Here is a 15,029-nt window from a genome sequence, read left to right on the forward strand (position 1 = left end):
TAAGGTCTCTCAGCTGATGCATTACAGCAGCTCAGGTGTGGAGCTGTCTCCCCCTGCAGAGGCTGTGCCTGGATACAGGACAAGAGCCTGCTGCGTGTTTCCAGCTGACAGAGTTCAGCTGGGAGAGGCTGAGGATCCTGGTTCGGAGCCTTCCTAACGGCCCTGGTTTGGGGTGATACATGGATCCATTTCTACGTGGCATAAAAGGAATCCCCTGGGGCATTGAGTTAATGCAGGATTGTATCTCGAGGGATCTGGCTCCACTCACTGTCTCCCTGGCTGACACCCGAATGTCTGAGAGGGGAGCCACTGGGTCAGTGAGTTCGGAAGCTCACACCCAGCTATTGCCAGACCAGACCCTTGTTGGATTCCCTGCTCCCTGTGGAAGCACGGGAAGGGTGTGGGGTTTGCCCAGCACCATTGCAAATCAGGAAGCCCAGGGAGTTTGGTCAGGGACACTGAGCTCCTACCCTGAGCTGCATTACTGCACCATACGTAAGGCTCGTGGGAATGTCGGTGGCATGGGGAATGGGACCTGAGTGAGCTAGGAAAGCCCCATCCCTCTAGCTTGTGAGCTCCAGGAGATATCGCTGCTGGAAGCAGTAGAGGGTCCTGTGTAGTCGTTGTGAGCTACATTCCAGACTGCACCAGGCTTGTGCACATTGACACATTCCCAGCATATCATGGCTCCTGAGGTGAATCCTGAGCTATTAGAGGCCTCAATACCTGCGACCTCTTACTAAAGCGGAATCCCTGGGCCATGGGACCCCAAAGGTCCTCCAGGGGAATTAGCTGCCTTGGCTGCAGCAGGACTCTTACCTTCCACGTGAGCCACTAGAGGGATTTGGGCAATCTACCAAGAGCTCAGGTGCTGTTGGTTTTAGGTCTTTGGTGAGATCTTCTCAGAGGGCCAGAGAAGATCCTTCCTGCAGGCGGTGCTGCTGGCCATCCATGACCCCCGGCTACGTGTCAGCCAGGCTGGGCTGGTTCTAGCCTTCTCCATCGTGGGGGAAGCTGGGCAGCTGATAGGGGATGAGGTAACCAGAGAAGGATTAATCTAGCTTTGGGGAAGGACCCAGGGCCTTTCACCTCTCGGCCAGGAAAAGTCACTCCCGTCCCATCCCCATTTGCTGGCCGGGGAGCAAGGAGGTGAATGAGTCATTGCAGGTGCCATTCTTAGAGATGAATTCAACTCCATGCACAGGGTAGAGCCAGCTTGTCCCCTGAGCAGCTCAAAGCAGTTCAGACCCAGCTCTCCAGCCAGGCTGTTTATTTACAGGCATCACATCAACAGGACAAGCTGCCATCGCTCATGCTAGGGTTGGGAAACTCCCCTGGAGACCAGGACCATCCCTAGCCATTTTGGTGCCCTATGCAGCCCCCCTGCGGGGTGTGTGTGTGGCCCCAGGCCTCCGTGGGGGGGGCAGGCGCAGGCTTGGGGGGCAAGGGGGAACCATCCCCCAGCATGAGCCAGCGGAGCAGGGTGGAGCAGAGCGGGCTGGGGCTGGGTCGGTCCACTTCCCACCTCCTGGTGAGTGCAGGGTGGGCCCGACTCCACACTCATGGGGCGGTGGGAAGTGGAGTGACCCAGCCCCAGCCCACTCCGCTCTGCTTCCCTGGCTCCCAGCTTTGGGGCTTGGGAGGCAGGGGGGAACTGGCCCCCAGCACTCACTGGCAGTATGGCTGGGAGCCGGCGGCGTGGAGCAGGCTGGGGCTGGGTCACTGCACTTACCACCGCCCAGTGAGTGTGGGTTGCCTGACCCCTGCTGCAGTCCTCAGGGGAAGGGGTGGAGTGGGGGCAGGGCTGGGGCGCAGCTTCACTCTACAAGGGTGGGAGTGGGGTTGAAGGTCACTAGAGAGGAGACAAGAATCCATCTGGGGCTTGGGTGGGGGAATCCGTCCCTCAGACATGGGGTGGGGTGGGCGGAAATTTTGGTGACCTCAGGTGCCATTAATACCCCTGAAGCTGGAGTGCGCGCGGTGTTTTGACATGTGCGCGGGGTTTAAGATCTGTGTGCTCGCGCACACACAGACACAGCTTAGAGGGAACAGTGCTCCCCACCCTCCTTTTTCTTGGCCTTACTCTCTCTGCCATGGCTCTACGCTCTCCCTGCCTGGCCTGACACGGAAGGGCCTGCATGTTAGTACCAGGGCCCATGTCCCCCCCTGGAGCTCAGAAAGCTCCGCACTACAGCAGGGGAATGGTTGAGTGCCCCATCTGCACCACTGTCTGACCTGGGGCTGCTGTGGCCGGGCCCTCCCCAAGTGTCCTGAGAGAGAGCCACACCCACCAATCCAGCTGCAGGTGAGGGGAGGGGCTCCCTCCCAGCTGCTCTGGGCTCATGCCTGGCCCTGGTTGCTGTGGGTTGGAGCTGCTAATGAGGAGACTTTCTGGACACAAGCTGGGAGAGGGAACTGCAGCTCCCTGGGAGAGGGAACTGCAGGCCTTTTCTGCTGCTCATTGGAGCCTCCACTCCCTCACAAGGGGCAGGGAAGGACCCCCCCCCCACAACACTTTTACCACTCCTAAGGGCTAGGGCAATGACTCCCTCTCCCCAGGACAAGGGCAAAGGTCTCCCGCCCCCCCATCAGTCCATCCCCCGTGCCAAGGGATCAGAGGATGAGTCCGACCTCAGGGAGCCAGAGCTAGAATGCCACCTCCCTCTCGCCACCAAGCCCCACCCCCACCTCGCGGGGCTATGGCCTGTCTGGTTACTGTCCCTGCCCCATGTCTAGAGGCCAGTTTAGGAAGCCTCTGGCTGTCAGGGCCCAGCCCAGGACAACAGGCTTGGTTTATTACAGTGAGAACATCTGTAGAACCAGAGTTTCTCATCAGTAACCATTGCAGTCTGGGAGAGGTGGCCTGACGTGGAGCCCCTCCCCTGTGGTCACTGCTCAGACAATCCCATGGCCCATGTCACCCACGAAATTGTGAATGTCCGAGCCTCCCACCACCCACATGGTATCTGAACCCCTCCCAGCCAGAAACGTAACTCCCCCCAAGCACCCTGGGGCAGGGAATGATCCTCCCCATCGGACAGGTGAGGACTAAGACACAGAGGAAGGGCTGTGACCCAGGTCACATAAACCTGGGTGTGGATATAGGAATTGGACTGGGTCCCAGGCTAGTGCCTTCCCCCCAGGGGCAGCTTCACTTTCTGCCCTTTATTCTCCCCTCCTTCTAGGGGGTCTCTGAGTGTGAAATGAACAGGAGTTAGGATGGAGATGTGGTCCCTGGCACATAGCCTGGGTGGGAGCTCCCCCAGCCCTGGATCCCAGCCCAGGGACAAAGACATTTTGTCATCATGCTGTCCTTCTTTTATTCCTAGGAAGAGAGTGCCCAGGTGAGGATTTGTGGGACTGGAACCCAGATCTGAAGGTCTCCCTCCATGTGGGCACTGCTTGGAAGTGCCGGGAAGTTATCTGAGCAACAAGGCAGATCTCTGCCCGTCTGCTGAGCCAGTCCCCACCTTGATCCTGGTTCATGCCTCCGTGCACCACGCTGCCCTGCCCTCCAGTTCCTGGCTATTGACTTTGGCTTGACCCTCGGCTCCGGTCTCTGGCTACTGACCTTGGCATGACCCTTGGCTCTAGATGTTGGCTGTGATCTCTTGCTATGTATTGTCCTTGCCGCCCTCTAGCCTCACTCCAGCCCCACCACCAACTCACTCCAGCCTTGTCTCCTACTCCTGATCCTCCTCAGTCCCTTGGACTCTGACTACCTGGCTTTGAATTTCTGCCTGTGTCTGGACTCTGGCTTGATATCAGCTTGGTTTATCTTTGGACTCTAACCACCCAGCTTTGACCACTGGCCTGCACCTGGACTCGGGCTCCAGTTCTGATTCTGGTTTGTCTATGGACTCTGATCTTGATTTTGACCTTGCCCTGTCCCTGGATCTTGATTCCTGCACCATCCTTCACCCAGGGCCAAACCTATGCCTAGCTGGGACTTTTGCTTGAAGCAGTAGGCCTAATTATAGGAAGCAGAGCCTGACACCAGGTGGTGCAACTTTTTGCAGAAAACAGGCCCTTCGCGAGTAAGTGGCCCGTACACAAAAGGGGACACATCACACCAGGTGTGAACAAAGGCCTTGCTAACTGAGCTTGGCCCTGGGGTTCCCCTACCTGAGTGGTTTGATGGAAATGACTGAAAATGTAGGGGTTTCTTAACTAGCCTCTGCCCCTGGACCTACCCCACCCATCAGGCTAAGGGGGGATTGGTAACTAGTGTATTGACCGGTGAGGTGCTAGACTGGGCCTCACCTCTACTCAAACTGAATTTTCTGGCACTAATATGCTGGAGCACCTTCCTGTGATTGGCTGAAGCTCTCCTGCCAAAATTGTTGCAGGCACATAGGCCAGCCGTCTCCTATACCATGCACTTTTGATGGCTTGTGGCCAATGCCGAGTGGACCCAGATGGCCCAGTTTTATCATTTCCGCTGGGCACTCAGTGAAGAGGTCAAGGAGGAGTTAGCCTGACTAGAAGCCCTCTTGGGCTTGTACAGCTTCATTGATCTGGTCAACCACATTGAGAACTGCCATCGCGAGCGCAGGGAGGAAGAGAAGAGGGTGTTACAGAGCCGCCTTGGCCTGGCTCTGCACTAACACCCTTGAGCTCATCCCCTGAACCTGAAGTCAGCGCAATAACTTGTTCTTCTACTGTGGTAAGTCAGGGCACGCACTCACTTACTGCCTGTCATGGACCCCAGCCTGAAAAGTATCAGGAAATGAACAAGGCCAAGTCTTCGTGGAAATCCAGGTCCATCAGGGCCCTCATTGCATCTCCAAGTTCCAATTCAGTTGTGCATCTCCAGAGAAACACGACAAGTGGCATTGCAGTGGGCACTTATTGAGTCTGGGGCTGCGGACAATTTCATAAATTTCGAGACAGCCCAAGATCTGCAAATCCTTGTCCTGCAGAAGTCACATCAGATGTTGTGGGAACCATTGACAAGACCCTCCTGTCCTCAGGACTGGTGACTCAGGTAATGGTGCCCCTGCAAGCAGTAACCCAGGTACACAAAGAAGTGCTAACGTTCACTGTGATGTGTTCCCCACATTTTGGTGGGCTCACCTGGTTAGCACGACAGGACCTCCATGTTCTCTGGCAAACCCAGAAGACCAGCTTTTCCTCCAAGCAGGCCTATCTCCATAGCAACAGCAACAAGTTCCTTGTCCAAGAGACCCATTGCCAGACAGTGGTGAGTCCACCCCTGTGTGTACCAGGGCTCACAGCAACTGGCTGCAGTGATCCATTCTTGGGTCTGACACCCCACATTCCTGATAAGTACCAGGATTATTTGGACATATTCAAAAATAAAATGTGGACACATTGTCTCTGCACTGAGACCATGACTACCCTATTGATCTACAATTTTGGGCAACAGTTCCCTTTGGCCATATTTACGCAATGTCCGAACCAGAACTGGTGGCTCTCTCTGCATGTAGTCAAGAGAAACAGTCCAAAGGGTTTATTCGCCATTCAGCGTTTCCCACAGGGGCCCCGGCCCTCTTTGGAAATAAGGAAGTGGGACTCTTACTCTGTGTAGACTACCAGGCTCTGACCAAAATGGCAGTTTGGAACCACGGATTTCATTGTAGAACTCCCTGAATCAAATGGTTACACGGTACAACTGATTATCATAGATCAACTGACCAAGATGGCAGGCTTCATCCGCTGTGACCGCGTACCTTTGGCTGAAAGCACAGATCAGCTCCAAATTTGAAAACCAGAATGCCAACCTCAACTCTTTTTGCTAACGATAGATTAACCCCTGATTTCAGCCCACACTACCAATGGCCTCTCTGAACTTGCCAGACAACAACTTGGTTCTATGAATCCACCACATTCAAGAAGAACTAAGGGGGCACCTCGAGGACACTAGGAAGGACTTCAAATAGTATGCAGACTGCCATGACAGGAGGGGTCTTCTCAATAGAGAAACTCTTTGCTGAATGGAGGTACTGAGCCCTTGGCACTGACCGAATCCCTAAGCCCTCTCTGTGGCACTAGTTCCTGCCCCATTCCCCTTCCTTGACCTTCTGATCCCATCCTCCTCCACTGGCTATAGGGAGCAAACTCTCGGTCCTTTTCCTCACCCTGGCACAGTCCACCCCCAGCTTGTCCGAGCCAAGCTCCTCGCTGACAATGGGAATGTCCTCCCCTCACTCCCTGGGAGGGAGGAAACTATTATCCCCATTTTACAGGCAGGGAATGAAGATGATGAAGTGACCCCCTCCGAGGCCACACTTACAAACATGAGGTATCTCCAGTAGCGTAGCCAGGGTGGGAGCGGGGGGAGCGGTTGCTCCCCGTCTGAGCACAAATGGCGCCTTTTTAATTTAAAGGCGCCTTTTAAAATTTTTACTCACCCGGTGGCGCTCTGAGTCTTCGGCAGCGGGGAACTTCATGCGCTCCGGGTCCTCGGCGGCATTTTGGCAGCAGGGGCCTTCAGTGCTGCCAAGGACCCGGAGCGCCGCCCGGTGAGTACAAGCGGGTGGCACTTTTATGTCCGCTGCCCCTGTTCGCTCCACCTAGCTACACCACTGGGTAGATCTGGGAACTGGATTGTGTTCCGCTCTAGTGCCTTCTTCATAGGGGCAGCTTCACTTCCTGCCCTTCATTTTCCCTTCCCCTCTGGGATCTTCTTCTATGGGGTCTCCAAACGGGAAATGAACAGGAGCTTCCTCCCCTCTCTGTCTTCCAGGCTAAGGGATCTGTCCCTGCCTCCTACATCAATCAATGTAGCCTGCAGCTGGCCCAGCTTGGGGACCAATGACCTCATCCTGTCAAACCAAGAAGAGCTGGCTCTCAGTGATGCTTAGGTAGAAAACCCTACTCCCCTCATGGAGGTAGGAACCACTCACTCATCTGGGTAATTGCAGCTCTTGGGACAAAGATCAGGTTCCTGTTACATAGCCTGGCTTACAGCATCCCTTATCCCTGGTTCCCAGCCCTGGGACTCAGACGTTGTTCTCATTGTGCTATGTTGATTTTATTCCTAGGAAAAGCATCTCCGAAGGAGGTGTATAAGGATCCTGGACTCTATTGCCTGCAAGAAGCTGCAGTCACCTTCACAGGTAGAGGTCACTGTCGTTCATACAATTTCAGCACTGCCCTTTCTGCTCTCCAGCTCTGCTCCCTCCAGCAGGACAGAGACACCCCTTAACTCCCAGAGTCCTGATTTTCTGTCATTCCAGACGCTGAGGGCTTGTATTGCCCGCACTCCCACCATCAGATACTTTTCCTATGGGAATCTCACTAGAGCAGAGAAGCAATCTCCTCTTCTCTTAGAACCAGTCTGCTCAGTAAATCCATCCACACTGGCCTCATCTTAGCTGCTTTGTTTATCCAAGATGAGGAGTATCTTTTGAAAACCCTTAGTGTGAGGTGGAGCAGGGGAGACTGGAGCTCCAGCAGATTCCCCTGAAGAACACCACCCTGTCTTTCTGTGGTCAGGGCAGGACTCACCGTCCGTCATGAAGGTTAAGACCGGATGGGAGTTGATGGATTGACCTTGATATGCCATGTCCTTGGGTGGATGAGGGACCTACATCACAGAGGTGGACAGCAGCAGATGTTCCACACATGGCCAGGAATGGGCTACACAACCTACAATGATAGGTAAGTAAAACCATGGCCACATATAGACACCACGGGCATTGGTGGGGATTGAACCAGGGCCCTTCAGCACAAGCCCCTCTCACTCAAGCTAAAGGGGTCACTCTAGGAGTGTAGGAGAGCCGCAGGGTCTGTCTGATGGAATGAATAGAAAGGGGAGCCTGAGCTGAGGTTGCTGGGCCCTTCCCAGTAGCAGGGGATGCTGTGGGACAAAGTGGCAGTAAGATGGGAATGGGATGGGAGGAGGGGATGACTGAGGTGGAGATGTTGGCACAGGGAGGTGTTTGCACAGGGAGCTTTGGAGGTGCGGAGAAGTCTGAACTGGACATGGAAAAAGGGCAGCCAGAGCCAGAATAGGGGAAGTGGGAAAGACAGCACCAGGAGAGGAAGATCATGTCATCAGCTGCAGTTTGGATGGCTGGGAGAGGGAAACTGGGGAAGTAACCAGAACATGATCTAGAGTCTTGTCAGTAGGAAGAGCCTGGATACACATCAAAGAAATCAGCCCTGTTTTAACAGAGGGACGGACAGAGATGGAGCAGTAGAGAGTTCCCCTAGAAAGGAGGCTGATTACGACTCTGTTCTGGTTCTAAGTCCTGTGCTTGGACCACACTCCAGTGCAACAGTCCGTAAATTAATGTCCCACCTGAACAACAACCAGCCAGTGCTTCCGCATCCTGGCCTGGAGAAGAAAACTGAGAATCTTGCAGGAGATTCCTCAGGTTAGTGTGAACCAAGGCTGGTGGCCTGTTGGAGAGTCTGTCTAACACATTTGGGAAGCAGCCTCTTAGAAATGGCTGCTCACGTAAGGGCATGGGGATTGCAAAACCCCTCCAATGCACAGAGCTCTAACTAACAAGACTTGTATTCTGTCACTAGAGTACTGATGGCAGAGACCAGCCTGCTTCCCCTGTGGTCTGGGCCACGGTGTTCTCCACGGAGGAACTGCTTCTTTCTCTGCAGGCTGCAGGGATCTGAAATTGTTTGCAGCCCCTGCTGTTGCTGTACCCTGGAGAAGGTGTATTTGTCTGGCACTGTATTTGAGGTACCAGGGCTAGATACTGCTGACCTTATTCGCTGTTGTGACAGCGGTCAATGGCAGTTCCTCTGGAATCTTATGGATCCCACACAGTCTCTCAAAGGTGGACAGCGACTTTTCTATGCAGCCAGTCTCTTGATAAATTGGGCAGGCTTTCTCCTGCTCCCTGCTGTTAAGAAGGGATGTACTCAGAGTTTGAAAGTGCTGCTTCAGTACTTTGAGCTGCAATGCATGAGTTCTCTCCTCAGTTGCGCTGCTCTATGCATTTTTTGTTAGGCTTCCTCCTCCATTTCACTGTTGGCTTTGACTGCTGCCATACATTCCATGCATCGTTGCTGGGCACTTGCCTCAGTTTCCCTGATCTGCAACTCCACCATCATTATTATATCATGTTCACGTTCTTTCTGGGCTTCCAGGTGTTGTAGCCTGGCCAGTTTCCCTGAAATGTTCAGGGATGCAGGGCCCTTGGATGCCTGGTCATAGCTCATGAGCAAAGTTCTCAGTTCCTGATCTGAGGCTTTCCTCTTAAATGATAATTCCCTTTGCGAGCACAAATGCTCAAGGTCTTTTGTCCCAAGACCCTCATAGGACTGTGATTCACTCATTGTGACTAATATTTAACTCTTAAACACTCTTAATATCAAATTAAAACTTTTAAAAAGCATTGGGTTTTGATCTTTAAAACCAATTGACCTGTTGCATGCGAATCCTGCCAAGACTATGCCAATTGCTGCACAGTCTGCAGTGGCTCATGACTGTGAATGCCTACCTCAGGGCAGACATCCCCAACTGGTGGTATGTTCTATAATTAGATTTCACCAAGCCAGTAACAAATGTGAACTCCTGGTTTACTATAATAGTCTTACCGTGGAGTCACCGACAGCCCCTTAGATTCTCCAAGCTATCTTGCCAGACAAACTGGGCTTAATGATAAATGGTCACTTGCACCAAAAATCACACCACATTTGGGTTGCTTCCAGTCCCAAGAGACCAGTCTCTTTCCCCCAGATTAATTGGCACACTAGATTTTACACCAAAGACAATGCCTGCAGCCAATCCTGCAATAAACTATCTAAAGGTTTATTAACTAGGAAAAAGGACTAAGAGTTATTTATAGGTCAAAGCAAGCAAACATATACACACAAATGAGTTACCATCTAAATCCTAAAAGTGACAGAGTTGTAGTGATCTGTCAATTCAAAGTGTCTTTCAAGGCAGACACAGGAGGCTGTCCCTGGGGATCTCTGACTGCAGTTTAGAGTCTCTGGCCCTTCAGAGTTCAAACAGCCAAAAAGATGGAAAATTTTCCTATGGCTTTGTTTTATTTCCTTCATTCAGCTTCCAAGCCTACAGGACAAGATTCCTGATGTTTCTTGATGGCCCATCTGATTTTGATAGTCCATCTGGATGCGTGGGGAGGGGGAGAGGGAAGGACGATTCTCCAGCCTGGATTCACAAGTTCAGAGCAAACATTTTTAAAGTTATAAAGCAAAATTTACATATTTTCTTATAGCATGGAATACCAACATTACAAGTGAGATTAATTTATGAGCATTTCGTAGAGTCTAAATGCTAAATATATTCTTATAAGACTAATACCTATTTTGAGCAAAACTAACATACAGGTGACCCGATCTGGTCTCCTGCTATGAGTTTATCAGTTCCTAGCTAATGGCTACAGCCTGGGCAAGAGCTGGCATCTGATCTGCGAGTGTCACAGAGCATATTAATCTTACTTATTTTGTCTGTATCCCAAGTTATAAGGTAATATTTAAGTGTTTGGTAATGATAAAATTATTTGCTCTGAAACTGTAAACCGAGTCAGGAGAGAAGCATTATTAAGTGTGAAATGCTAGTTTACCACAAGATATGTCATCTCTCTCCAAAAAAAGAAGGCCCATAGACACCAGACAAGCCATTGTGGAACATGGACCAAAGACATTGATTGCTTCCCCCCCTCCCCATACCCATGAAGAGAAATCCAATGCAGTCATCCCATGAGCTTGAACTCTGGGAGGATGGGAATAGAAATCTTGTCAAGAAGAAATTGTTATCTCTGTGCTGCTTGAACACTGAGGGACAAAGATTTCTAAGCATAAGGAAGAGTTCCCCAGCTGTTTAGCCTGGGTCAGCCCTAAACGGCATATAGAGCTTCCACATTACAGCAGCTTCTATTTTGTTTTTGGGACCTAAGGCTGTAGCTGATTTGTGTGTGTATGTTTACCTGCTTTAACCTGTAAACAACGCTCTTATTTCCCCCCAGTTAATACATCTTTTGTTCGTTTATTATTGGATTGACTACAAGTGTTGTCTTTGGTGACAGATCTAGGGTGCACTTGACCTGGGGTAAGTGACTGGGAGTAACCTGAATATTTTGATTTTTTGGTATAAGGGACCATCTATCACAAAGGCAAGCTTGCCTGGGTGGCAAGATAGATCAGAGTACAAAAGGGGACTGTCTGTGACTCCATGTTAAGGCTGTTGTAGTGCGTAAGGAGTTCACACTTGACACTTGGCTGGCGAAATCTAAGTATAGAATTCACAACCAGTTTGAGGTTTGTGCCCTGATTCTTCACAGTCTGCCCTGAGCTTGGTACTCCTGCTCATGAGCCATTCCAGATGGCTTGACAGTTATTGAGAGAGTGTTGTGTTGACATGACATTGTGATTGACATCTGCCCAGAATCTCCAAGACACCTGGCAATGGCTGGGGAATAGCAAATTCATAATAGATATACATATTCTTGGCAAGATCTTCACAGTATGATCCTCTCTCTCCTTCCTTACATCCTTTAATGAGTAGGAAATGGTCAATAATGTAGACAGGATTAAATCATCATCACTGGGCATCAGCATTAGAATTCCTTTGAGATGAATGGAACTATTCATCTTCCCAGAGCTATTATTTCAGGCTCTCTGCCAAGTCAGGAGGATAGGACAGCATTAGTTGCTCTCTGTTCACATTCTGAAGGTATGTTTTTGTTGTTCGTTTGCTCACTTTTTGTTTTTTTGTTTATAAGCATAAAGACTAGAGACTTACCTTTTTGGTTTTTACTGAAAGCTGAGCTTTTGGAGAATGAGATGGCAGCTCAGAGAAAGTGAGAACATGTTGTACCCCTGCATTCTTTCTTCCCCTAGCTCAATCCCTAGTTTGTTCTGGTCAAGCTGGCCTTGAGAGCGGCTCATCCCAAACTCTTGACATGAAACTTCTTTCCATGACAAATAAAATTCAACTGTAAAAACAAGGCAAGTTGGGACAGGCCCCTCTCAGTTGCCAAATGGATTCTGTTTATACTCCCTGGGCCTTTTTCTGTCAGCTCACATCTGTCACTTGTACTTCTATGTACAGCACTGTGTGTACTCTGAGCTGTGCACTTTGCTGTATTTTATTAATGAGAAAAATTGCTGAGGGCACAGGATGTTTTCCTTTCTGATGGACAATAACATATGTCAGAATTTTGGTCCAGTTTCATGTATGATTTTGTGTTACCTTGGTGACCCAGGGCAAAGGCAGCATAAAATGATCTGTGATCAAAAGACGAAATATTCTCCCAGAAGGTTCAACATCTTTATCCAATAGACCACATCTAATTCAGTTCTAACTGACATATTACATTGTTATGTAATATTTGGCTCTGTTTCAATAGTGCTTTTTGTTTCAATAGTTAATACACTATTAAAAATGACAGGGCGTATTGTTCCAGTGGTTGCAGGAAACAGCTTTCAAGTGAACAGCACAACTGGTCTGGGGACCAGACCTGCCTGTCTTGTTCAAGTTGCACAGAACTCTTTTTGTTTTACAGGCAAAGACAGCCTTTTCCTGACAATGAGGAAGTAACAAACAAGAAGATATGCATTAGGCATGGAGTTCTCTCACATTTTCAAGGTATGGACCATATCTTAATAGAGAGATTGCCTTCCATTCACAGTCACACAACATCCAACAACTACAGCAATGGCTTACACGGAAAAGTAGTTTTATGATGTATGCAGGTGTATTTATCTGTCAGCATGATATGGTTTTCCCCCCTTTTTGAAAAATATCAATCAGCTGTTCTTCTTTTGACCTTCATTTAATCTCCTTCTACCATCCATCCTTTCCCCCGTCTCCTCTGCACATATTTCAATGTCCAGTCCGCCTCTCACGCTGAGCGTGCTCCTCAGTCACAAAGTCTATTAGGCACACTGATTTCAAAGGTTGTTTGAAACTTTCATTACACAATCTAATTCAATGTACCCTATGGAAGTTGGTTTATCAGGAGTTTACTGTAAGCACACGATGTACAAACTTTATTTTCAAGCTGTGTCTTTGTTATAAATATGTTGTTATATGCTGATTTATAGGAAGATCAAAACAATACAATGCAACTATATTTTATACTGAATCTGTCATGCAGGGCATATCCCAAAATGCCTCTTAGAGCTACATAGTGCAAGACAGTATTGGGTATACATTACAGAACGCAGTGATGTAAAGACATTCTATGGTGAATGAATTAAAGTATTCAAGCATAAGGCCAATAACAGATGGAAGATGGAAATTAAGAGTTATAGGCCGGGAAGAAAATATATATTTTCAACTGAGATTTGAAAAGAGATGGAGAATTGATGAGGTGGAAAGATGGAGACAGTCTCTTCCACATGGCAGGAACTTAAGATGAGAAGGTGCTTGCACTATTAGTGGCAAGAAATAACAAGGAGGCTCGTGCTAGACCATAGAGGGAGGGAGCAGAAAGAGGAGAGGAATCAGACCCATATGGAATGCTAGAGACAGTCCATGGAGAATGGTTTGCAAAGCCAGGAGGACGAGAGAACAGCTCTGAGTTGGATCCTGAATTGCATGGCAAGCTAATGGAGCATTCTGAGGATAGAAAGTCTGCAACACTTTGCAGTTACTGGAATCTGGAGAGCTGAGCTTAGGGAGGTTATTGAGAAAGGACTTGCAATAGTTAAGCAGAGAGGAGATTAAGATATGGATGAATATTTCAGCAGAGGTGGTGCTAAAGAAATGGCATGCACAGGTGATGTTGCAGGAGTGGTGATACACAGATTTTTTGAATTTGGGATTAGATCCTGTCCTCTACTTTACTATTGCACAACAGGAGGAAAAAGAGCATAGAGAGCCTTGTGCCCCACCCCCTTGCAAACCGCAGGACAGGATCTCTCCCTATTGCTAAGAGAACACTAGGTGGGGAGACTGGCTACTATACTGGCCTGTTCAGTGTGGCCCTAAGGTGGAATTGTCTGCTGGCTCAGGAACTATATCCAGGCCTCCAGCTAGCTAGCACCTAGGTTGCAGACAGCAACATTTGCTTGCCAGTGGCACATAATCCTCCTTTTCAGATAGCAAAGTTCTCCCTACCATGTGTCCCTCTGGAGCCACACTCTGGAATCCTGTCCTACTCAGTACAATTGCTTAGGAGGGAATGCAAGTGCCAGCATCTTTGCTATCCCTTGCAGCACTAGCCAGGCTAGGATTTGGACTAATAGAAGTGTGAGTTCAGGGTCAAGGATAATGCTAAATTTCTAGACAGTGAAGGCAAATGGGTGAGCTGAGTTTCACAGAGAGGTCGAGAATATATTGTTTGAAGATGCTTCTCTTGTAACTGACGTAGTCTGTATGGAACTTCAGGGTAATGGACAAATATATGAAGTGAGCTAAGCAGAGTAATTTCCTTTTAAATAATGCCTAAGGAAATACACACAATAGTATTTTTTTAAAATAGTTTTGATGAAAGTTAAAAAAAAAAGCATTGTTTTTATACAGTCAGAAAAATATCTTTAACAGAGCCGTGTAGAATGCAGGCATTTAAATGGGAGTATATTGTCTGTGAATGGTAGTACAGTATCTTTGAATAGGATATTGGAATATAATGTGTAGGATTTTACTCTTTTAGCCAAGTGAATGTTCTGTGTGTTTGCATTGCACCTAGCACAGTGGGTCATGGCCTATGACTGGCACTACAATAATGCAAATAATAAATAAGAATAAGAATAATAGTGTAAAAAGGAGCAACTGGTGAATATTGAGTGAACCATGATGAGAGGTGGATAGAAGTATAATGGAATAAGGGAGATCGAGCACTACTGATCGTCCCTTAGTTACTAATAAAAGAAAAGTGGATTTTTAAAACGTGGATCTTGCTCTTGGCATCAGTTTATGTAAATAGCTGTTGTGGGAAAATTTAAGCTTGACATAAATTCAGCCATTGTGTGTGTCCAGCCATTGCTAGCTGAAAACCAAATACCACGTAGCTAGAAATAATTCGTTAGGACTCTGAGAGGCAAGGCTGTTTAGCTGCATGATTGCAGTTTTACTAATCAGAATGGGAGGATGGGACAGAAAGGTAATGTGCCATAAAAATGGA

General features: G+C 48.9%; 1 long non-coding RNA gene across 1 annotated transcript; it reads left to right on the forward strand.

Annotated features, from left to right (window-relative positions):
* Nucleotides 1-5,626: 5,626 nt before the first annotated feature.
* LOC141981500 (uncharacterized) lies at nucleotides 5,627-12,549 on the forward strand. The gene is made up of 5 exons (XR_012637801.1): nucleotides 5,627-5,963; nucleotides 7,008-7,082; nucleotides 7,462-7,626; nucleotides 8,098-8,345; nucleotides 12,465-12,549. It is a non-coding gene; the product is annotated as an uncharacterized LOC141981500 (long non-coding RNA).
* The last annotated feature ends 2,480 nt before the right edge of the window (nucleotides 12,550-15,029 follow it).

This window comes from Natator depressus, chromosome 2 (assembly GCF_965152275.1).
Source record: "Natator depressus isolate rNatDep1 chromosome 2, rNatDep2.hap1, whole genome shotgun sequence".
Taxonomy (NCBI): domain Eukaryota; kingdom Metazoa; phylum Chordata; order Testudines; family Cheloniidae; genus Natator; species Natator depressus.